General features: G+C 46.9%; 1 pseudogene; it reads right to left on the bottom strand.

Annotated features, from left to right (window-relative positions):
* Window positions 1–14,862: 14,862 nt before the first annotated feature.
* Window positions 14,863–15,852, bottom strand: LOC147962822 (vignain pseudogene; annotated as a pseudogene).
* Window positions 15,853–25,811: the final 9,959 nt, after the last annotated feature.

The raw sequence follows: 25,811 nt of genomic DNA, 5'->3' as shown, positions 1-25,811 counted from the left end.
GTGATTTTTTTTGTACTGCATCGAGGTGGTGGTCTCTTCCAGTTCTAGAGCGGGTTGCTCCTCCGGTCAGCTGCCCGCGGGCAGCGCAGGCTGAGGCGGCGAGGGTCAGCCGTCACCGGCGGCCAAATCTGCTGGAGGTGGTTGGCGTCGGGGTGGTGGTGGTTGTCCGTGCTGGTGATGGCGCTGGCGGCGGTGTGGGCTTCGACCGGCCGTTGGGTGCGGCGACCTTTGGCGGCGAGGGTGGTGACGTTCATCGAAGGGTTGGCCTTCTCCCACTCGCAGTCCATCGCTCGTCTCGCACCCGGCAGCAGGACCGGACTCGTCTCGCGCCCGGCAGCGGACCGGACTCGTCTCGCGCCCAACAGCGGACCGGACTCGTCTCGTGTCCAGCAGTTAGACCGAGCTCGTCTCATGCCCGGCAGCAGGACGGGCCAATGGAGGCCTGTTTTGGCCGGCCTATTGGGTCTCGGCGCTGGGGGCAGCTCAGGGTGGTAAAGGCGGGGCCTTTCCACTCGTCTCGTTGGTTGGGGTAGCGGTAGGTGGTGGGTGAGGTGGCGTCGAGGTCTTCGATGCCAGGGCGTCGGCCCTGGTGGTGGTGTCGTGGTGCTCTTGGGCAAAGCCCGTGGCTTGGTGCTGCCCGGTGACCATGGTCGTGTGGGCGGCATGGTCGCCGGGGTGTGGCGTTCAGGGGTAGTGAGTATTGGCCGGGATGGAAACCTGTTCTATCTACGGGCGGACCGGCGGTGCCGAATTTGTTCCCTTCATGAAGGCGTCGTCACGGCCATTATTGCCCATCATGTTGCTCCAGGGGAGACTCGGTCCCTTGGGTCGGGCGGTGGCGGCGCTCCGGTGTCGTATCCTTCCTGAAGACGCCGCCTTGGAGCACACGGTTCGTCGTATGCGGCTTCATCTTTTTGCGGTGGCGTGTTCACGGTCGAGGACCCGGCTGCTCTTGTAGTGCTTGGGTTGGTGTTGTTACGCTCAGCGCCTATGTATCTTTGCCTTGGGTGTGTGCGTGTGTTGTGGTATCGTGCGTTTGTACCAGGTTGTTGTTAGTCATTGCTTTATATATAAAGTGGGGTGAAAGCCTTTTTCGGTAGTAGAGAGCTGCGATGTAGCCTACCTATATTATGCTGATGCGTCATTGTGTTTCAGTTGGTAATTCCACATGGCTCTAATCCTAAAATACCATGGTGTTTTTTTTGCATGAAATTACACTGTCAGAACAGTGTTGCTGGATCAATGGCGGGACATGGCTGCTAGTGGACAACTGGGGTGAGTGTTAGGAGGAAGGGTACCTGCATCGGTGGCGAGGATGGCTGCGGGCAGGTGTGGTGGCGGCACCCACATACAGATCCATCGCTAGTTGGATGAGTTTTGTGTTGGAGTTAAACACGACCACGTCAGTGTCCTTGCCGTGCACCTATATGTGTGTATCCGTTTAGGATTCCTAAACAAGCACCGAGTAGGATTAAAAGCTGCTAGAGGTTAGCTAGTGGTGGCCTTGAGCCTCTTCCTTGGCCCCCGCGTCGCTCCCGCAGGGGCGACTCGGACGGCGCTAACCCTAGCCACCGCCGGCCCTCCTCCCCTCCTTCTCCTCTCCCTCGCCACCACCGGAGGGGGTCGCCGGAAAGCCGCGCGTCCGCCTGGGAGGGTGGTGGCGAGGACTGTCCGCCTGTTTCGCGCAGGGGCTCTGAAGTCGGGGCGGCGGCCTCGGGTGGTTGTGCGTCGTCGTCTTCAGCTCGCGGCTCCGCTGGTGCTGGCCGTCCCCATTGGCCACGCGGGTGGCAAGGCGGCGGCGGGTGGTGGCTGTGGGGCGCGGTGGCCGCGGGGGCGCCCGCCCCGGATCTGACGCCTCTGCACCCAATCCTTTCGGCCCTTGTCAGATCTGGTTTCCGGCTGGCCCAGGTCGCCGGCGCCGCGTCTGTGGTAGGGGTGGGGGAGATGGGGGGCCTGGAGAAATCCACGGCTGGCTATGCCGACCACGACGACGGCGACGCCTGAGGGCGTCGTCTCCTATTTGTAGGCGCCGTCAAGGTGACCCCTTTCCCCCTTCTGCCTCTCTCCCCTGCTCGTGCACCAGGGTGAAAACCCAAATCCCTCTGGATTGGGTGGCAGCGACGCTCGCGGCACCGTCACCTTCATGGAGGTGCCGCCTCCGGTTGAGCATGGGGCGGTGGCAAGTTCGATCTGGTTGGTGGGTGGCCGGCGGCGACATGGTTTGAGTTGGTGGTGTCTTGCAGGTTCTTCTCCAAGTTCAGTGGCTTCCCACCATTGTTTGCTCTGTCATCAGCAGCCTCACCGTGCATTTTGCTTCTCCTTGAGTGTTGGTTCCCCCCCCCCAGTGCCATCTTTGCCTTTGTGGAGCTCGGCGACGCGAGTTGGTGGTGCCCTGGTCAGGCTTTCCGGGCGGCAACGGCGTCGGTTGTACATCTTTGCTCTTGGGAGAGCGTTTGCATCGTCCGACGGATCGGCGCCTCGTGCCAGGCGAGGGGTTAGGGAGCCCCTTCGGAGATGTAGGATGTTGTCAACGGTTCGGTCGGAGTCTATGAAGCTGTCAGCGTTCCCATACATGCTAGTTGGATCTCCGCAAGGTTTGCTGGTGTCTCGATGGGATGGATTGCACTCAGTGGAGGGCTCCATTGTCTTCAAGCTGGCCTTGTTCTTCAATTTCTTCATCTTTGCTTGTAGATGGCAGGAAGCCTATTAGCTGCTTGCACAGCACTATGTATCCTTTTAGCTGTTTCTTTGTTTTGTCTTTGTAAGTTGGCGGTTGATGTAATCATGGCCGGAAGATGGCTTTGTTAATTCAAAGCCGGGTTCTTCTTGAGCCTTCGTTTAAAAAAAAAGAGGTTAGCTAGTATATATACTCAAGATATCCCCTGTAAACTTGTATCGATTTGTGAAAGTAATACACAGAACCAGGAGCGATACGCTCCTGTGGCGATCAGACAAGATTCACGTGTGCGTGTGTTGTGTCTTGCCGGAATCGATCAAGAGAGGCATCGCTTCTAGCTAGCTTTGGCTTGCAGCCAAGTAGTACACGTCCAACTAGAAGCAATCAGCTTGGTGCTAGTTTCACGTGAGTTTCTAGCCAGCTTGGGGCAGGATCCAAGTTAACCAGCGTTCGTCGCCCTCATTGTCGTTCGTCGCCCTTGTCGGAAAGTACTCGACGCCGGGTCTGGGCCAACAATTGGTATCAGAGCAAGGTTGATCTTTTAGTAACGGAGGATCATGTCGGACGACAAGAAGACCAAGCAGCTGGCGGAGTACTCCGGTGCGGCTAAAGTAATTGCTGCTCCGGCGAGTTCATCGTACCCACGGTTTGATCGCGAGAACTTTTGGATCTGGAAGGCCCTCATGCAGTGTGGTCTCCGCGCCAACGAGCTATCGGGCGCGGTTGATCCAGGAGGCGACGCATTCAAGAAGGAGGGAGCCAAGCACCGGAAGGATCGGCAGGCGTCATCGGCGATTTACTCGGTGATGCCGATGGATGTCCTCCAGCACCTAATCGCCAAAGCAACGGCGAAGGAGGTGTGGGATACGCTGAAGCTAATGTTCGAGGGACACACCCGTTTCAAGCAAGCCAATCTCCAAACTCTCCTAAGGAACTACGAGACTTTGGTCATGGGCGATGGTGAGTCCGTGGATGCGTTCTCTTCACGGGTGGCTACTCTGGTCAATCTGATTCGCGCGCTTGGAGAGAACCTCAGGCCTCGGTTGTCCGGCGGTTCTTGCGTGCGGCCCCTCCCCGGTACCTGCAAATTGTCACGGCGATCGAGCAGTGTGTTGATCTCGCGACTCTCTCCACCGATGATCTTGTCGGACGGTACAAAGCTCACAACGAGAGGATGCAGTATAGTCTTGGGGACGGGAGGAACGACGAGCTTGTGATGCTCACAAGGGCGCAGTGGGTCGCTTTGTCAAAGAAAAAGCAAGGTGAATCCATGAGCAGCAACAAGAAGAAGGGGAAGCAGTGTTCGGTGAGAAAGAACTTCACCGACTCGGATGTCAACTCAGACGATGAGGCTGCACCGCTACCGAGGAGAAAGTTTGACATCAGGAAAGTGAGGTGTTATAACTGTGGCTTCCTCGGCCACTTCAAGGCTGATTGCGAGGAAGCACCGAAGCAGAAGGCGCTCATGGCCCACCAAGGAGATGAAAGTGACATGATGTTGATGTGTGAACTCGTGGACAAGCAGGATCCAGTTCTTCAAGCGCCGGCTAAAGAAATTGTCGCGCTCGTGGAAGAAAAAGTTCACCTTCATAATCATGGTTCGGAAACTTGTGTGGATGCTACTGATGCGGGAGGTGACTCCGAAACTTATGTCGATGCTACAGACATAAGTGCTAACTTTGCTGGGGCAGAAGCAGCGATTGTCACATGTGCTCGACCATGGAGAAGCAGTCTTTGTGCTGGTCGACCAGAGATGAGGCACACAAGTGGCAGCAAAAGCAACACGGAAGTTCCGACTCCAGACGAGGTGTCAGAAGTCCATGACGCATTTGTGGTGGCACCAGAAAACCATGACCTGGTTACGCGACAAATACATGATGCCAGAAATCCATGAAACGCGGACCGATGTGGTCCTGCAAGAAGAGGGAGACGCGCGGTGAGATATGTTGCTCGGAGCAAACGACGGTGGCATATGCATGATGCATTGTGGCAGTGCTCCGCCCGATGGCTCAGCGAGCTCGCCCGGCAATCAAGTCGGCGCTGCATGCAGCAGGCCAGCAGCAACCGAAGGCAACAACTGTACGTACCCCGCCGGCGCTGGCATGGACAGTCCAGTGGACAAGCCGGATGGTGTTGGCCACTACAAGCTGTTTCTAACAGCTCAACCAAGGAGCTCACCACCACTTGGAGTGCTAGTAATGGATGGGCTAGAATATGTGCAACATCCAGTAAAAGGAGACGTGCCACAAGTTAGTTGCACTCCATCTAGTGTTGCAGGCTTCACTAGCGGGCTAGAAAACGTACGCAAGTTTGGCAGCCTGTGTGCCCTTGGTGACCAGTACGGTTTTCCAGTAATCGGTGGAAGCAAATCAGGAGGTCTGAAAACGCCAGAAAAAGGAGATTTGGCAACTCCGGAAGATATGTTGTTGCCTCCAACATCAACGGAGAAAAGGACACGTCCACCCACAACTAAAAATCTACAGCTGGTGTTACACCCATATCCGGAGAGTTTGACCCGGTAATGGTGAACGGGAGTGGGCGACGGTGTCTAGCAAGCGTCGAGGAACCGGCGGAATTTGTGGACGCAAATACAAAGGAGTGTTGGCGTCATGCTATGATAGAAGAGTTGGGGTCGATCCATGACAATAATTCATGGGAGCTTATGGATCTTCCCAACAATGAAAAGGCTATGGAGCTCAAGTGGGAATTCAAGGTCAAGAAAGATGTTGAAGGTGCACGAAGCACAAAGCAAGGCTAGTAACCAAAGAATACATGCAAGAGGAAGGTGTGGACTTCGAAGAAGTGTTCGTTCCCATTGCAAAGATGGAGCCGGTGAGATTACTAGTCGCTCTCGCGGTTCAGGAATCATGGAAAGTACATCACATGGATGTAAACTCCGCGTTTTTTGAACGGCGAGATAGAAGGAGATGTTTATGTGAATCAACCGTCGAGTTTCATCAAAGAGGGAGAAGAGCAGAAGGTACTGAAGTTACAGAAAATCTTGTATGGGCTATGGCAAGGACCTCAGGAGTGGAACATCAAACTTGATCGGACATTGATTTCTCTTGGATTTGAGAAAGCCCCACTAGAGCATGCAATGTACAAGAGAGGTGAAGGAAGGGATCGTCTACTAGTTGGCATCAACGTCGACGACCTATTAATTACTGGAGCAGATGAAGAGATGATTGCAAAGTTGAAGCTACAGATGAAAGAGCATTTCAAGATGGATGATCTAGGTCTTTCGAGCTACAGCCCCGGGATAGAGGTCCATAAAAAGATGGAGGGGTTCACACTATGCCGGAAGGCATATGCAAGGAAGGTACTTGAAAGTCGTGGCATGAAATATTGCAATCCAATTGATGCTCCAATGGAACCTCATCTTGAGCTGAGCAAGAAGAGTAAAGCAACTGCGGCATGTCACGGTGTGTCGCTAGCGAGGCTACACAGTGATCTCATAGATCGAGATCCGGAATAAGTTGTGCTCAATGTTGACAGTGAGACCTTTCTACCCGAGGATCCAGTGCGGCGTGAAAGGATCAAGCACGTTGGTACGATGTATCACTACATAAAGGATTGCGCGGAAGAAGGTAAGATGGAGGTCAACTACGTTTGCACCGATGATCAGTTGGCGGATATGCTAACCAAGACTTTGGATCAAGAGAAGTTCTTGGAGATGCAAAGAAGGATCGGCGTCGGAGATGTGACGTGACGATGTCGTTTTTAGGGGGGTGATTGGTGGAGTTAAACACGACCACGTCCGTGTCCTTGCCGTGCACGCATATGTGTATCTGCGTGTAGGATTCCTAAACAAGCACCGAGTAGGATTACTAGCTGCTAGAGGTTAGCTAGTATATATACTCAAGATATCCCTTGTAAACTTGTGTCGATTTGTGAAAGTAATACACAGAACCAGGAGCGATACGCTCCTGTGGCGATCAGACAAGATTTACGTGTGCGTGTGTTGTGTGTTGCCGGAATCAATCAAGAGAGGCATCGGCTGCAAGCAAGCTTTGGCTTTTAGCCAAGTAGTACACGTCCAACTAGAAGCAATCAGCTTGGTGCTAGTTTCACGTGAGTCTCTAGCCAGCTTGGGGCAGGATCCAAGTTAACCAGCGTTCGTCGCCCTCATTGTCGTTCGTCGCCCTCGTCGGAAAGTACTCGACGTCGGGTCTCAGCCAACATTTTGCACATAACCACTTGAGCAGCAAGTGATCCTCTGCACCGTGCTGGTCTGGTCTTGCCTGATCAGAACAAAATCACAGTACTTTGTGTTAGAACCAGAACATGAAGACATAAAGGTGATAGTTGAGGATGAAATTTTGACATATGTGAGTAAGTTTTCGTATGTAGTAATGATCAGAGTGAAGTAAGTTTGACCACTCACATTCTAAATATCGTATGTTTCAGATTGGGGGTAATGGTACTGAACATGTGTTCAATAGAAGCAAATTCAATACCAAGATAGCTTATTCCATGGACATAATTGTAAGTGACATTCCATGCAATTCTCCTACAAACCTTCTAAATATATTTAAAGGAAAACAACATCAAACATTGCCATGAGAAACAGCATGATCATGTTCCATACGCAAGCACCGTCAGTGGACAATAAAATGGTACCATTGACTGTAACTGAAAGTCAATTGCTTCTCCAGTGTGATAAAAGTTAGTGTATATGTATCCTGAGTTCCTGACCAGAGATAGCATTGAACATAGTCTAAGAAGCTGCAAAATTCTAGACAGTTACATAAGCACTGACAATTGTACAGCCAAGCAAACAATAACCCTGAGCTGGACCAATGGTACAAATTTTGTTACGTTAGAACTTAGAAGTGAAGATAAGAGAGATGTGTATTGTTCAGAACTAAGCTAACAAACATTTCAATACTCTGTAGTACCATGGCATTGCAGCATACAAATTAGAATTGAAGATAAGAGAAATGTGTATTATTCTACTAGTATGGAGTCTCCACAGGCTGTTTGCGTTAATTTACTTTCCTTCTCTCCATGTAAAGAATCCTATGCAGCAACACAAAAAAAAAAAGTACTCACCTTCAGATCTCGCGCTGGTGGCTGACCGGTGGCATCTCGGTCTTCTAGGCGCACAGATCTCAAACAGTGCTAAGCCTTGAGCAGCATGCCGTTGGATGAGACAAAACAAAGCTTCAGATTCCGCGCGCTACAACGACCTCGCACAGTGTGAATGAACGATATAAGCACTAAGGGCCTGTTTGGTTTAAATAAGTCACCCGACTTATAAATCAGGTGACTTAAAACCAGTGACTTATAAGTCACGCCTGTTTGGTTGTCACCTGACTTATAAGTCACCTGACACACCTTTCCACACCAATCAACATCATGCAGGTGATGGGACCCCACGTAAAAGGGGGTGACTTATAAGTTTTAAGTTGAGGTGGAGCAACTTATGACTTATAAGTTGGGGTGACTTATAAGTTGTGTCTGTTTGGAAAAATAAGTCACTTTTTTCACTTTTCGACTTATAAGTTGATGACTTATTTGGAACCAAACAGGTCCTAAGATGGGTAGCAGAAAAATCCAGAAGGACACCGAGAGTTCAAACCTCCCCCAGCTGCCTACTATTTATCCCTCTTTTCTTGTGCTTGGTTCGTACTTACTACAGAACAGAGTAAAAAGGATTAATCGGAGCCCCTGGTTATTCCTTGTCCTCCTTGTCGAGCTTCCTGTTGTCTTCACCGGTCTTCACCAATCACTTGTCGTTTTTTTTCTTCCCCTGTACACAACTATTTTCCCCCCTAAAATAAACAAGGAGAAAGAAAGGGTGAAACAGTAAAGTAAGAAGCTGGTGGAGATTCAATACTCTTGGCTACCTACGGAATAATGCCAGTATTTGCTTATCACGTTACAGGGCGCGAACTCTGTGGCTTTGTTTTCTTTTGCCCAATGCCATTATACTCGAGGCTTTAGCGTTGTCTGTCATATACATGTTGAAATGTGTGCGCCTTGAAAACCGTGACACCACGGGCTGACCATCGGCACGAACTCTGAGGCTTTATTTTGTTTTGCCCACTGTCATTATACTGGAGGCTTTAGCGTTGTCTATCATGTACATGTTGAAATGTGTGCGCCTTGAAAACCATGACACCATCGGCTGGCCACCAGCGCGAACTCTGAGGTTTTGTTTTGTTTTGCCCAATGTCATTATACTACTCCCTCCTTTTCGGTTTATAGGGCTCAATTCAAAAATCTCACCAACCAAGGTAGATGGTGAGTGGTGGAATACTTTTTGTAGTTGCAAAAGCATCCAATTAATGCTCTTGTTTCCTCAAAAGATTATGTTTACCAATGCATTAATTGCAATGCATGCATACATAAAGTACATGTATTGGTCAATTTTCTCTTAATACTTGCATGCAATGATTTAATGGACCTTGAAATCTGAACTTGTGATGGGGAACAACCAAATTGAGCCTTATAAAATGGAAAAACTAAAATTTTGAGATAAGCTCTATAAACTGGAAAGGAGGGAGTAGATGCTTTAGCGTCATGTACAGGTTGAAATGTGTGCGCCTTGAAAACCGTGACACAACCGGTAGGCCACGAGCGCGAACTCTGAGGCTTTGTTTTGTTTTGCCCAATGTCATTATAGTAGACGCTTTAGCGTCATGTACAGGTTGAAATGTGTGTGCCTTGAAAACCGTGACACCACCGGTTGGCTATGAGCGCGAACTCTGAGGCTTCGTTTTGTTTTGCCCAATGTCATTATACTGGAGGCTTTAGTGTTGCTTGTCATGTACAGGTTGAAAGGTGTGCGCCTTGAAAACCGTGACACCACGGGCCGGCCACCAGCGCGAGATCTGAAGCCGGGTATTGTTAGATAGTGCTGCTCCATAGGATGCAATACTGAGATAGGTAGAGTAAAGTAATGTGAGCAGCCTGTGGCCACTCCATACTAGTAGAACAATACACATCTCTCTTTCTTCTTTTCTAATTTGTATGCTGCAGTGCTCTTCTACTATAGAGTATTGACGTGTTTGTTATCTTAGTTTCTGAACAATACACATCTCTCTTATCTTCACTTCTAATGTAAACAAAATTTGTACAATTGGTTCATCTAATGTTTGTTTGGCCGTACAATTGTCAATGCTTATGCAATTGATCCAGAATTTCCCCGCTTTTCTGAGTATGTTCACTGCTATCTATGGTCAGGATATTCACACTACACTACTTGTTATCACGATGGAGAAGCAATTGACTTTCAGCATATGGAACACAATCGTGCTGTTTCTCATGGCAATGTTGGATGCCATCTTTAAGTAGATTCACAAGTTTTGTTCAATTATGTCCATGTAATAAGCTATCGAGGTGTGGAATTTGGTATGAAACATATGATATTTACAATGTGGGTGGTCAAACTTTCTTCACTGTGATCGGTATTACATACTCCCTCCGTCTTGGAATGTACGACGTTTATTGTCACTAGTGTAGTGTCAAAAAAGGTCTTACATTCCAGGACGGAGGGAGTAGTTACATACAAAAACTTAGTGTCAAACTTCCGTTGTCAACTATCACCTTAATGTTCTAGTTTTAACTTTTAACACAAAGTAGTGTGCTTTTGTTCTGACCGACCCGACAGTAAGTTTTACTGTAACTCCAACAAAAGTAGTGTGCTATTAAAAGTTTAACACAAAGTAATGTTCTAGTTTTAACTTTTACATACAAAAACTTAGTGTAAGTGTAACTCCGACACACAAAAAAAAGGTGTTCAAGTTGTACTGTACCGACTTCTTTCGTATCCTTATTAAATTGTTGTGTATCTATGAAGTCCCACGCCATGTTACATACTTATTGACTTATTCCTCATCCTATTTTTTCCTTGGTTGCAGTGAACCAAGCGCATCTCCATTCTTCGGCCCACAACACTGGTGGCTCCTTGATTGAAAGCCGGTGCGATGAGAAAAGTCCAACCAGGCCAATCATTTTTACATTCGCATGTATGGTTTGCACTATACTGTCCTCTAGCGTTTTGTTCATTCTGCATTTTCCCCTGCTAGACCGGTGACAAGTGCTTAACTACGTTTTCTTTTGTCGGTTGCTTTTCTTTGCCAGCATATACAAGATTGAAGGCAGTGGGGAAATGATCAGTGTTTTGATTCACAACAATAGAATGCTGCTCGTCCGGCTTCCTTGATGTCTTGCGGCTTACTGTTGGATACGGGCACTGTTGAAACAAGGTGGAGGGGCATGGGAGATGAAGAAGAGGTGGACCAAGTGCACCAAATCCTAGGTGCAGAGGGAGGCGGTGATTGGTAGTTGCAAAAAGTGAAAGGGTAGGGGTGCCGGTGGAAGAAGAGTGCACCGCAGGTGCAGAAGAATGATGCTATCATAACATTAGGAACTACTCCCTCCGTCGGATGTATCTATAACTAAAATAAGTCTAGATACAACTATTTCTAGGACAAATATTTCCGGACGGAGGGAGTAGCATTTACTGCCCACTAGCATGTTTTGTAAGGGGAACAGCAAGGATAGAGTTTGTGTATTTCTCTCTCGTTGAATCCTCTGTTTCAACCAAAAGAGAAACATAGGAATAATGAAACGCCACACTGAGGACTTCTCCTTTCAGCAACGGTGGGATCAGAAATAAACAAGAATTATTTGTCTTACTAGCAGTAGTAGACTAGTTTAGCCGCTGCATGTGGAAAGACTTGACTTGCTGTCAGAGAGAGAGAGAGATCTGCCCTGTTGAACATTTTTTTAAAAAGGAGGAGGACCCCGGCCTCTGCATTTGGACGATACATGCATCCACTTTATTAATAATTAATGCAAAATCTTATAAAGTCATACAACAGTAAAAGGGAGTAGCATTTACTGCACACTGGCATGTTTTGTAAGGGGAACAGCAAGGGTAGAGTTTGTATTTTCTCACTATTAATCCTATGTTTCTTTCAAAACACAAACAGAGGAAGAATGAAACGGGTCTGATCCCACACTGAGGACTTCTCCTCTGTTTCTTTCATAGAGGGATCCCTACCTTGTTGACCATTTCTTGTTGACGAATTTGGGTATGACTAAATAATCATCACTTCCCACTAATTTCTTGTTGACGAATTTGGGTATGACTAGGTCATGTCTTCATTCAGATTGAAAATTTTCTATTAATCCTTCATTGCGCACATACAGTTCTATTCGTTATTCTCACTGAACAGGTCATCTCTTGTATACAACTCAATGAATCCACAACTCAAATGCAGTTATTTCACCAAGGGTAAACAAACAAACAAACAGCAAGCGGAGAGTTTGTATTTGTCACTGTTATTCCTCTGTTTCTTGCAGAGCAGAGGAAGGAACACTCTGGACTGCTCTTCCATTCAGCTCTTATATATGTTGGCATTTGATCGTTGCTAGACCAAATCCACCGAAGCAAGCTGTATGTGCAAGCTAGCTAGCAGGTTAATCGATGAACAGTAGCCACAGCGTACAATACGCGTCTCGCCGAGCAGAACAAAGAAACTTGCACTGAATCGATGTATAGCCAAAGGCTCTTGACGTGCCTTGCTTTATTGCGTTTTTTGGTGGTTTGATTACAAGGGGATACACGTATATATATACTACAGGCCACTTAGAACTGCCATACGAATCCTACACGGGTGAAGGTTCCAAGTCCGAGCCGGACTGGACATCGTGGTTAATTCCAACACCCAGAACATCAGGAACATTTTGTTTACGCAACCATCAGCAGAGCTCCCTGTATCGTTGGCAACTTTCATGATTACTCGTCCTATGGAAAGTTTGGGGTGCCCGGAATGCATTAGAGTTTCAACAACAAATGCTCCATACTACATGATCGTACTCTATGGTCTCATCGACTGAAAACGCCAGAGGAAAAGAATCATGACGAATTGTGGTGTGACTTCTTTAACTCGAGGTAATGAAAACTTGTAGTATATGTGTGAGTGTCTGAGTACTACTAGGATTTGTGTTCTGTGTAGGTAAAGTCTGGTGGTTTTTTGGTGTGAATATACATGAGTCTGCTCAAGATTGGACCATGGAAAATTGATATAAAGAAATAAAGAAAAAAGAGGGGCTTGACATGTATCCTTGGCTACAAGTTTTTTCGGGTGCGCTTGTTTGTCTACTTTGATGCAATCAATCCGTGGTCGAAACTCATCAGAGCTATTCCAAGAAAAAGGTAAATGGCTCATTTAACAATCAATGTGCAAAAGCAGATGGGCTATGAGGTGCGACCACTGAAAGACATGAATATGACCTTGGATGCAGTTTAAGTGTCACACTAAATCTTGAGCGAAAGTTGAGGTCCACTCTTTAACACTGTTGCTGACTCAACAGGGCAAAAATAATGAACACTTGTCTTCCCTCTGAACTAAATCTGTGATTGATTTTGCGAAGAAGAAAATAATGTCCATGGACGTAGCTGCAATCAAACAGGCAACGACTGTCAGCAAGGGAAAGGGGACACTTGATGCCTGTGAGTTTGCTTCAGGTTCAGAACTTCAGATCGACAAGGCCATCTGAATCCAGCTCAGGTCGCACCTCAGGGATGAGCATTCTTTTCTTTCTGAATCCAGCTCCATCGGTGTAAACTTAAGTTACATTAAAGTACACATCCGTATGACCCAACCATCATATGTACAACCGCAAGCAAACAAGAAGCAAGATGCCAACTTCAACAACATTACCCAATTAAGTTCATTATTAAACCAAAGATCGTCCATGCATAGTGAAGAAACAAGTTTGCAGAAGGGGAAGGAAAACAAGCAGCCGAATTCTGAGAATATGACGTTGTTCTCTCTAGCTCCCCATTCTGTTGACCTTCGACTGTCACGGAACTTTCATTCCTGACAGCTGCTACGACCGAATGAATGAATCATGCCCAAACACCCTGTCATGCCTAAACAGCACACAATATTCACTCACCTGTCATCATGTTTGCAACACAGTCTTAATCGTTTTCTTAACGCAAAAAAAAATAATTGTTGCCAATAATATGAAATACATAAGCATATCAACATTTTTGAGTTTCCATGTAGAGTAGAATTTGCAGCTATCAATACTTCAGGCTGGAGAGGACCATGAACTGAATATGGCCGCTATAAGTGTCGGTGCAAGAGCAGCTAAAGAAGTACCATATAGTTGTGCACCTAGTAACTTAATTATCCAAATCATGCATTCTACTGGAAGCACTAGCTGCAAACAAGTATAGCGAGCTGTATCAGAGCACTAACTACAAACTTTTTTTCTTCAGCAATGAAAGGGTGAACCTGGATATGTGGGACGCAGGGGACTTCAGAAAATACAGAATTTTACAGATCACTATGATATGCAAAATGCAGCACACATCCATCCAGATGACACCACACGAGCTTACTGCCGTGGACCTGTTAGTCTCAATTGGCGTGGATGGTATGAAAATAATTAGTTTTTTACATACTAGAGAGCAGAGCTAACTTAGTCATGAGCTAACTTAGTCATGAGCTTGCTAGTCTCACCTCGCTGAATTAATTAACAGCTGTGGCTGCAGGATCGGTAAATCCTTAGATTAATCAACTGAATCTCTTCCTGTTTACTCAATCCCTGATTGATTTTGCAGACACAGGATCGGCAACTCCTTAGATTAATCAACATGGGTGTATGTGTAGCTTCAACTCTGCTCTATTCTTTCTTGTGAGATCATGGAAATGCCAGTTCTTCCGAATGAACGAATGAAGTGCTTCGATGCAAATTTTATAGAAGGCCGTTGGCAAAGGCAGGGGGCACTTGATGCCAGCGAGTTTACCTCAGGGCCAGACAGACGAGGCAGTGGCCCGTGGTCGACACCGTCCTCTGCCGCGGCGTTACACAGTTCAGTCCTTGGGGACAAGCATTCTTCTGAATCCACCAGTTCCACCGGTGTCAACTGAACATGTTTCAATAAGTACATTTAAAATACCCAGTGCATTTAGAATCAAAGATCAACCACAATGATGAAACATTCTGTGGCACCATTACACAGTTCGGGCCTCAGGGATGAGCATTCTTTTCTTCTGAACCCACCAGTTCCAGCGGTGTGAACTGAACATGCGTCCAGTCGACATCCAAGCATCATTTAAAACCATAACAACTGCAAACAATCACAGTACCACCACCCTTCTAGAAAAACATAAAAAGAAAAACATCAGTTTTAGAAAAACATAAAAAGAAAAACATCAGTTTTCACCCCATTTTGCCCCCCATGAGTTCTTTATGATCCAGTAGTCTACACGTCTCTTGGGGTCATGCTCATCGGTGGTGCCGTAGCCCACCACTGTCATTTCATGGGTCAGATTCGTCCCACACGGCCCCACAAATACGCCTCCCCCATATCGCCGGAAGCCATTCGGGTCGACTACCACAACGACCGGTTGGGACGCCACCGCGTGCATCAAGGCCAGTTCATCATTTGGCGGCACCCGTCTGAAGCCGTCGATGGTGATGATGGGATTCTTTTTTGGCACTAAGCAACGACCCTGCTCAAAGGCAACATACGGGTAGTTAGCATCACTGGTGATGCCGCCGTTTTCCATTATGTACTTGAAGGCCAATTGCGCGTTGCCGCCACGGCAGCCGAAATTTTTCTTGTCGCAGTCTACGAGTTGTTGCGCGGACAATGGAATCAGCTTCCTTGTCCTAATGGAGTTGATGCCCTCCACGGCCGCCGTCGCCGCAAAGGCCCAACAGGCCCGACAACCATTTTGCCGCTTCACGCTTGTCACCGCTGATGGGCGTTGATCATACCCCATCATGCGCCAGTCCACATACATTGGGAGGTCGTCGCGTGCAACAACAACGCCATGTGTGAACTTGCCTTGGTGCCGGTTCCCGCCATCTGATGTTAGGTTAGAGCAGTGACCGTACATGTGGTCAACCTCTTCATCGGTCATGTCACCGAAGAGGTTTAGGCTCAGCTTGTAGGGTGCGTCACCTTGGTTGAATTCATGGATCCTGCGAGCATTTTCTTTGAACACGTTAAAGTGCCGAGCCTTGTCACCGAGCTCACAACCCACATTGAGATGCTCACACCAACGCTCATATAATGCCCGCATGGACTCCTCTGACCCCAGGTCCCTATCTGTGATGTCTATTGAGCTCATTGCCGGCATAGCAGCAACAAGCACGATGGCCATAAGTATCCATATCGTTGCAATTGCTCTTGCCATTGTAAATTCTAAGTGGTTGCTTCGAGTGTCCTAGCTATCTATGGGCGTAGCTTGGAGTGTCCTACGTAGCTTTGGTCCTCCTTTATATATAGTAGAAATCCTTGTAGTGCACATGTAGCTTCTGCGTATACCCTGAATTAACTAGGAAATGCTGAAATTGTTTCCTAATTTATTTGCATGCATGACTTTCCATGTATGCTAAGTGGTTGCTTTCCATGCATGACTTTCTGCGTATACCTTGTAGTGCACATGTAGACTAATTTACCCTGAATCAAACGAGTCTTAACTTTTTTCCAATTCATACTTCTCCTTTTAACTCTTTCCTTCCGTCATACCTTTACACACAGAAGTTGTGGAGCATGTATTCAAAATTATCCAAATGAAATCATACAGACCTAACTTGCCACCTTTATATTTGGAAAGGTGTTCAATCACAGGTATCCACTCATGACTAAGAAATACAAAGATTCCTTCTAGTCAATGAATTTATTAAATTTTCATAATGCTAAAAAAAAACTTCCTATTTTAACTTCCACCCTACCATTCATGGCACTAGATATGGATGGCACACACTTAATTTTAAGAAGATTTTACTCTTTCCATATTAGCCATGCCATGCAAAATTGTTTAGAAGGTATTGCATTTCCATGCGTTAACTATTTTTGGAAAGTTGTCAATTGACCTACGATCAGTATGTACCAAAACCAACCATATGGAAAGTAATTTCCTTGCCAATGAAGGTATAAATGCAAAATATAGACTCATTTGTCAATTGATCAAACTCAATAACGGATTTGATGACTCATTCCATCTCTTCCTCCGTAAACGGTGCTTTTAGATGTGATACATCCGCTATCACCCTGTGCACTCACAAGACATCATCATTCACCCTATGGATGTCAGCCGCTTGTGGACGCTAGTTCAATTGGTACCGGCGTCGAGAAAGCTTGCCTGTTGCGGTGGACGTCATGATTTGGCGTGGCGGCGCCGCTGGTTGAGGTCAAGGTCTGGTAGTGATGGGAGGGCAATAACCATGGCAACAAGAGACCCCTGTGTGACGCCCGTGTGCATCAAGAGGAGATAGCTTTGCATAGGCACGCGCCTGCTGAGCCGGTTCACTCTGCCTGCAAGCCATTTTTTTTTTTTGGCTCTTCGTTTCTAGTTGGTTTTACTGTAGCGTCAGGTTTTATTCTTGCAGTCCATACTATAGCATCCAGTTTACTATATCAGACAGGGTTTTGGGTCGGCTTTTACTTTGAACATTTTGAAAAATACTAATTAAACATTTTGTAATATCCTTTGAACATTGTGTAGTATATGGTGAACATTTTCTTAAAATACAATGAACATTTCAATAATACACGAGAATTTATTTTGTATTATATGTTGAACTTTTTGGAAAAACATGAATATATACGTTGGAAAATTTTCGAATACACATTGCACATTTTGTATTATACGTTTCGCAATTTTTGAATACACATTGAACATTGGTGTAATAAACACTGAACCATTTCAAAAACACTGCGAGCATCTGTATATTCGATGAATAATTTCTAATATATGATGAACATTTTTATAACGGATGATTTTTGTAGGATACCATGAATATTTTCTTAATATATGATGAACATTTTTGTAAGATGCAGTGAATTTGTATAATACATGATAAAAGAAATAAAAGGAAAAAAGGAAAATGAAAAATAAAAGAAATAGAAACAGGAACATAAAAAAGGAAAAAGGAAAGAAAAAAAGAAACAGAAAAACAAAGAGACAAAAAAGTGACCATGGGCCGGCCCAAACTTGGGCGATGGAAGGCTGTGCTTTAGCGAAGCGACGCCATTGTTACGCTCGCGAGCGTCAAATAGGAATCGCCGTGCAATAGAAGAGGGGAGGGGAGGAGGCCCTAGGCGAGATAGAGCGGAGAAGGGAGAACTTCTAGCATACTGGGTTCGTGTATGTATAAGGGCCCATTACTGCAGGCCAACCCAATCAACCATCGGCTTACAATTCAGCTACGTGAGTAGCAGTTCTTTTGGACAACTGACCCAGTTTATAGATACTATTGTAATATTAAATAGATGGAACGGCCAGGATGATCGGATCACGAAATCAGGCAGCCAGGAGCGCATAGGACGTGAGAGGGTTGGCAAATTTTGAAGGCAAACAATGACGTTGTTGCTGCAGCCTCTTTTACCTCCCTCGCAACTCTCAACTAGCTTGGACTCATCGACATATGTCACGATCTGATAGTTGTCTGTTGTGTGGAGCGACAGACTCATGGCGTCATTCCCTACTCGAGTGCACGACGTCGAGGTGTGTCTGGGCTTTGGTTTATCAATTGCCAATTCGAATGAACCCCCATCATTAATTAGTTGGCTCCATTTATCAATTTTGCGTTCCGATTTGTAATCACAGCTAAACCTTGAAGGCAAAATCATATTTTGAACTAAAAATGAAAGTCATACTTTAAACTGGAAAGTCGTGAAGTCGTTGGAGGTCCTGCCTCGGTGGCTTGGTCTGCCCGCACTGGTAGAAAAAGGGCCTATAGTCCCGGTTCGTAAGGGCCTTTAGTCCCGGTTCCGGAACCGGGACTAAAGTGTCGGTACTAATACCTCCCCCCTTTAGTCCCGGTTCAATCCAGAACCGGGACTAAAGGCCCTCCACGTGGGCAGTGCACAGAGCCCAGTCAGGAGACCCTTTGGTCCCGGTTGGTGGCACCAACCGGGACCAATAGGCATCCACGCGTCAGCACTTCTGTGGCTGGAGTTTTTGTTTTTTTTGAAAGGGGGGGGGGGGTTGGGGCTTTGGCGGGGTTAATTTAGGTGTTTCATATATTGTGTTAGCTAGTTATAATTAATAGAGAGAAGTGTCCTCTCTTATGTCCGTGCTTGGTCGACGCTACGTACTATACATACGTATATAGAGAGGACTAGACACGCTAGCAAGCTAGTAAGCAAACGAAGGAAACAGAAGATCGTCATGAACATATATGCATATATACAGAGAGAAGTGATATCGACCACCTCTCCTTCTCCGAGAGATTGGTCGAACAACAAGTTCTCGTATATCTATCTGACACTACCGGCTACATATATACAATAATTATCTCTTACAAATATAATCATACGGACTGAGGGTCCACATAGAATTCTCCATCTTCAGGGATCACGTGGTCAAGAAAGAATGCCGCCAATTCCTCTTGAATTGCTCGCATGCGATCTGGTGCTAGGAGTTCATCCCGCTTCCGAAACATCTAATTTGAAGAAGGGGGTCAATACATACATATATATATATATAAATGAATGAAACTCAACACAAATGATGGTAATAAAATAAAATTGTGAATGTTGTTATTTACGTACTTCATATTGTTCGTTAGAGTACCCGCCCCGCTCACAGGTCGTGTGGCGGATGGACTCGCAGATGTAGTATCCACAGAAATCATTCCCTTGTTCCTGCCACAACCACTTTACAAGAAATAGAGGTCAATCAAACTGATAGGCAAGAATGCTAAATGGTATTGATGAAACTAGCGCTTGAATCACTAGGAGATGCGCGGAACATGCTACTATAGTACTTACTTTCGGGTGTCTAAATTCCAGCTCCTTCGGCAGTCCCGGAACTGTTTTGATAAATTTTCTCCAAACCCTGCCGGACAAAGAAAACAATTACTTGATACCAGGAAATGAACAAAGTTGCTGATATGGTGGATAATGATCGATTTAACTTACTTCTTGAGGATTTCAGTCATGTCCGCATACTCCTTGGGATCTTTTTGTTTAGAGTCCAAGACGGTTACTACTCCCTGCTCAAGCTTAATCTCTAGGAGAATATAGTGGTAACTGCACACACATGCATAACTCATCAATTACATTACTATAACCTTGACTAATATATAAGGGAAACCGAATACGCACAAGACAGTAACACTCACCTGAAGTTGTAAGGAAAGAGTATTATATCTTTGTTTTGATTTATTACGAACGATCGTAGCAAGCTGGCCTCGGTAGCTGCAGCATGAAGTTTAACCTGAGTTGCATCTATGAGATATGTGTTAATGAACCCAATATCACCGACTTGTCTTTTCTTCAATTCGACGATCTTCAATCTGCATAATATAGTGAGGATGATTATAAATACATGCAATAAAAGAGCTAAGCTATATAGAGAAACTTAATGACAGAAGTAGTACTACTTACAAACAGTAGCAGGCGACCGTTGTTTTATCGAGGGCCAATTGATTGAAAAACTGATAGAACTCCTCAAATGGAACAGGCAACAGATCAATTCCAACGAGGTCATGCTCCGGTTTAACTCTCGCATACAAAGTACTCCTCCCCCCAGAGTCTCTGCAGATTTTCAAGTACCAATCATGCAATCTTCGCATCATCGTTGATAGAGATCTTTCATCTTTGACGAGAGGCTTCCCGTACTCGTATCTTTGTATCTGCACGTCCATGGGTTCATAATGTACTTCGTCGGGCAGGTAATCTGCAAGATTGCTATAACCGGGCACCATCCTCGGATCATTATTGATGTTGTGGCTAGGCACCTTGAGCGGGGGGCACGATTGCTTCGCTTGTTCGCCGAGCTGGGCAATTTGTTTCCCAGCTCGTCGTTCTTTCAGCCTTTGATCACTGACAGTACTTCCCGACCGCTCCGCTTTGGCAAATTCTTTTCCAATAATGCGGTCATAGTTTCCTTTCGGCGGATCAGACTTCGGTGGTTTTGTCAGGGCAGCCAGAGTGCGCTTCACTTTCACCCGATCTACCTTCTCCGGAGGTGGATGTTTCTTTGCTTTCACCCCTTCAAAGAATTTCTTCACTTCTTCTCGCACGATCTCGGCGTTCTCCTCCTGGGTCCTCTCGTATGGTAACTTCTCTGGAGTCTTCAGAGAAGGACCGAATCTGTATGTCCTCCCGCCTCTGGTTGTACTGCTAGACGCCGACCGAGCAGACGTAGCGGTTGTCTTCTTTACTCGCTTAAGCGGCGGAGGAGAAGGACTACGACTCGCCGGAGCAGCTGGAGCGGCGGCAGGTCTCTTCCGCCCTTGCTGACGAGGCGGAGAAGGAGGAGGCTGGCTGCTCAGGCGCGTCGGCGCAGGCGGAGAAGGAGGCGGAGTGCCGCCACGCGCCAGAGAAGGAGCCGGTGAGGGCCCTGATCGTCACTCGCCGAAGGAGGAGGCGGTGGAGGCGGAGTGCCCTGACTCGCCGGAGGAGGAGGAGGAGGCGGAGGCGTCCAGTTCGGAAGGTTGATGAGCTCCTTCCGCCATAGGCATGGAGTCTTCAAAGCAGACCCCAGCCGAGTCTCCCCTTCACCGGTAGGGTGGTCAAGCTGGAGGTCCTCAAATCCCTCCGTTATCTCATCCACCATCACCCTAGCATATCATTCTGGAATCGGCCGGTAGTGAAAAGTTGCGCCGGGTTCAGTAGGATAAACAGAGCCAACAGCCGCCTTGACCTTCAAATTCATCCATTGCGTCATAAGGTGGCAATTTTGAGATTCCGTGATAGCATCCACGGGATAGCTGGCAGGAGCCGTCAAGGCATGCTCTGGCTGAAGCAGCTCGGTGGAAGCCACGCTGCTTCTGCGCTGAGATGGCGGGGTAGCTTCGGGGGAGGCTTCGGCAGTATGTTTGCTGCGATTTGCTTCTCGTTCCTCTATCGCGTCCACCCTTGCTTGCAGCGCCTGCATTTGGGTCTGCTGCACTTTTTTCCTCCTTTCATGGGATTTGTAACCGCCTACGTCCGGAAACCCAACCTTCCACGGAACGGAGCCTGGCGTGCCTCGTGTCCGTCCAGGGTGCTCAGGATTCCCGAGGGCCATTGTGAGCTCGTCGTTCTCTCTGCCTGGAAAGAACGTCCCTTCATGCGCTGCTTCGATATACTGCTTAAGCTTACTGACTGGTATGTCCATTTGATCGTTCGTCCAAATGCACTTCCCTGTTTCAGGGTCCAGGGTTCCGCTAGCCCCGAAGAACCAAGTCCGGCAACGGTCTGGCCAGTTATTTGTCTCTGGTTCGATCCCTTTATGAACCAGATCATTCTCAGTCTTGGACCACTTAGGCCGGGCTACGAGGTAGCCACCTGACCCCGTGCGATGGTGAAGCTTCTTCTTCGCAGCATTTTGCTTGTTTGTCGCCGACATCTTCTTACTCTTTTCTGATGTCTTGTGGGCCACAAATGCGGGCCAGTGATCTCTGATCTTCTCATATCTGCCCTTGAATTCTGGTGTCTCATTATTTTTGACAAACTTATTCAGCTCTTTCTTCCACCTCCTGAATAGTTCTACCATCCTCTTCAGAGCAAAAGACTTGATTAATTTCTCTTTAACTGGGTTCTCTGGATTATCCTCAGGCGGTAGGGTGAAATTTGACTTCAGCTCAGTCCAAAGATCATTTTTCTGCATATCATTGACATAAGACACCTCAGGGTCTTCTGTAGCCGGCTTAAACCATTGCTGGATGCTTATCGGGATCTTGTCCCTAACCAGAACCCCGCACTGAGCAACAAATGCGCTCTTTGTCCGGAGGGGTTCAATAGGTTGGCCGTCGGGCGCGATTGCTATGATCTCAAACTTTTCATCCGAGCTCAACTTTTTCTTCGGGCCTCGTCTCTTTACCGAAGTTGTGCTCGATTCGGAGGGCTATAGAAAAGAACAAAGACTTAATTAATATGTGTACATACCAAAACAATGAATGCATCAATCAGCTAGTCAGCATAGGCTTAACTAATATATATACCTGGCCGGACTCGGTTCGGTCACCGGAACCGTCATCACGGTCTCCTTCTTGCACCGGCATTGGGTCACCGGAGCCGTCCTCATGTTCTTCTTCTTGCACCGGCATTAGGTCACCGTAGCCAGCTTGTTCACCCTCTCCTTCCAGACCATCGGTTTCGTTGAGAAACAACGAGATGGCATCACTTCCTTCTGCGATTATGTCCCTCAACAACGCTTCTTTTGTTGCTTCGTCTAGGGCGATGTCCATAGTTTCTACAAATATTTACAACATGGCAATTATTATTCAAACATGACAGATGGATATATTAGTGCCAAACGTAGAACTAGCTACCTAATCATAGTAAGCTATCGGGAGGGGGTATATATCGACAACGACGACACTACATCATGTTCGAGAGGATCGCCGAGGGGTCGGGAGGTTGCCTAGTGTCAAAGGATTCAACAAAACCATGTCTTCATCATTAGGCGAAAGTAACATGTGCATGATGGTACGAAGCTCTTCAAAGTTGTTCTGGAACGGAGTCCCAGATAGGATAATTCGCTTTTTGGTACAAAGTTCAGGAAGAGCCTTCCGAATATCGCTATTTGGAAGGCCTTTGCTGAATTCGTACCAAAAAGCGGATTATTCTATCCGGGACTCCATTCCAGAATAACTTTGTAGAACTTCGTACCAACATGCCCTGGTTACTTCCGGCTAATGATGAAGGCATGGATTTCTTCAATACTTTGACACTAGGAAACCTCTCTCTACTTCCGGCTAATAAGAAGAAGAAGAAGAAAAGAAGAAAAAGAAGAGGAGAAGAAGAAAGGAATAGTGGAGAAGAAGAGAAAATAGAATATATTCTATTTTCTCTTCTTCTCCACTATTCCTTTCTTCTTCTCCTCTTCTTTTTCTTCTTTTTTCTTCTTCTTATTTATTTCTCCTCTTCTTTTCGGTAGAGGAAACCCTAAATAGCTAGCAAGTATCGTGGGTGTGAGATACATGTGGCCTTCGGTGTCGGACACTACATCCACGTCCCACAAGTGACGTGGGCGTCGAAGCCCGCGCCACTTGTGGGATGTGGGTGTAGTGTCCGACACCGACGGTACATGTATCTCACACCGACGATACTTTCTATTTAGGGTTTCTCCTCTACCGCTCCTCGACCTCTCGACGACCCTCGTTCCCGATAAAATAAAGAGGAAGAAGAAGAAGAAAAAAGAAGAAAAGAAAGAGTAGAGGAGAAGACTTCCTCTTCTTCCTCTCCTCTTCTTCTCCCTCTTCTTCCCCTTCTTTTTTCTTCTTCTTATTTATTTCTCCTCTTCTTCCTCTCCTCTTCTTCTTCTTATTTAGTTCTCTCGACTCCTCATCCCTCTCTCGACCCCTCGATGAGCCTCGTCCCTGATAACATATTTTTTCTCCCCTCGACACCTCTCGACCTCTCGTCCCACTCTCGACCCCTCATCATCATCTATCACCCCCCTCGTTTTCTTTAGCATATATCCATGAACAAAATAGAGGAGAAGATCGAAGAAAAAAAAGAAGCCTTCCTCTTCTTATTTTCCTTTTTCCACTCCTTCCTTTTCTTCTTCTTCTTCTTCTTCTTCCTTCTTCCTCTTTTCTTCCTTTTCCTTATTTTACTTTTTCCTCTACACTAACCTAAAATCGATATCTACTAATTAACAACCTAAATAAAAAAATGAATACATATATGAAAAAAAACATCATATAAAAAAACATTTTTGACATATTTAGCATATTCTGATCCATAGTTCAAAATTTTCAAATTTCATTCAAATGAAATTTGAATCGGATTCAAATAACTTGTTGAAAACCTATTCTAAACCTCTCCAAAAATTCTGAAATTTTGCCATTTCCTTTGTCTTGCATCAGTACCTCACCACAATTTTTTTTTAAAAATTCCAAAAATGCCCAAAGCCATCTAGCATTTCATAAAACACCTTCTATATGGACAAAAAATTCCTCCTGTTCCAAAAAATTCAGAAAAGTGGACAGCGCGTTGCTGCTGCTCCACTTCTCCTCTCCTCTACTTCTCCTCGGGCGCTCAGGGCCGACGGAGCAGGGGCGGAGCAAGGGCGCAGGGGCGGAGCCGGGGCACTCGGGCGGCGGCGACCATGGAGCAGGGGCGGAGCAAGGGCGCTTGGGCGCAAGAGTGGCACTCGAGAGGGGGTCTCACTTTGAGGGGGGCGGCGACGGCTGGAGCCGGCGACGAGGACGGCGGGCTCGGGGCGGCACGCGGTGACGGGGACGGTAGCCGGGGCGGCGGGCGTCGGGCAAGGGGCCGGCGCGGGCGACGGCGAGGGCGGGACGGGGCGGTGCGCGTCGGGACAGGGACGAGGGCGACGGCGACGGGGGCGGGCCGGGGCGGCGCGCGTCGCGGGCGACGACGACGATGGGCGCGGGCGACGGCGACGATGGGGGCGGGCGGCGTCGGGGGGCGGCAACTGCAAGATGAGAATGAAAAATTCCAAAGTGTGGCCTTATATAGAAGAGGCTTTAGTCTCGGTTCATGGCAGCAACCGGGACTAAAGGTGGGCATTAGTCCCGGTTGGTGCCACGAACCGAGACCAATGGCCTCTTTTCGGCAGCCCAAAGGGCGGGAAGCGAAGCCCATTGGTCCCGGTTGGTGGCACCAACCAGGACTAAAGGGGGGCAATGGTCACGGCTGGTGCCACCAACCGGGACCAATGCCACCTTTAGTCCCGGTTGGTGCCACCAACCGGGACCAATACCCTTGTGCTGCCCCGCGCCCATAAGTTTAGTCCCACATCGCTAGTTGACAGTGCCCAACACCAGTTTATAAGCTCTGCTGCCTCCTCCCTCTCGAACTCCTCTGAACTGCAGGCCTATGGGCCTAATTTGACACTGCTTTGCCTGTGGGCCTATTGGGCCTTCTGCGGGCCTGAATCCTGGCCCATGTAGGGTTTCTAGTCGTATTTAGGCCGTGGAGGCCCAGTAGGTGGCATTTTTTTTGGTTTTTTCTTTTTTATTTCTACATTTTTTTGGTTTTTTATTTTTTTATTTCTACTTAAAACTAAATACTTACAGTTTTTTAGTGATTTCTTTTTGCTTTTAGGTCACAAAAATTATAAACTTTCTGTTAGTGCCATTATTTTTAAATTTTAAATAGTTTAAATTTGAATTTTTAAAAATTTGTGTGAATCACTAGTTTATGAATAACTTTACTATAAAATTAGAATTTTTTTCTTCTTTG

The sequence above is a fragment of the Triticum urartu genome, chromosome 7A (assembly GCF_056163025.1).
Source record: "Triticum urartu cultivar PI428250 chromosome 7A, HENAU_Tu73, whole genome shotgun sequence".
Lineage (NCBI taxonomy): Eukaryota > Viridiplantae > Streptophyta > Magnoliopsida > Poales > Poaceae > Triticum > Triticum urartu.
Note: the sequence above shows the minus strand (reverse complement) of the source record. Positions and strands in the feature narration are given on the sequence as shown.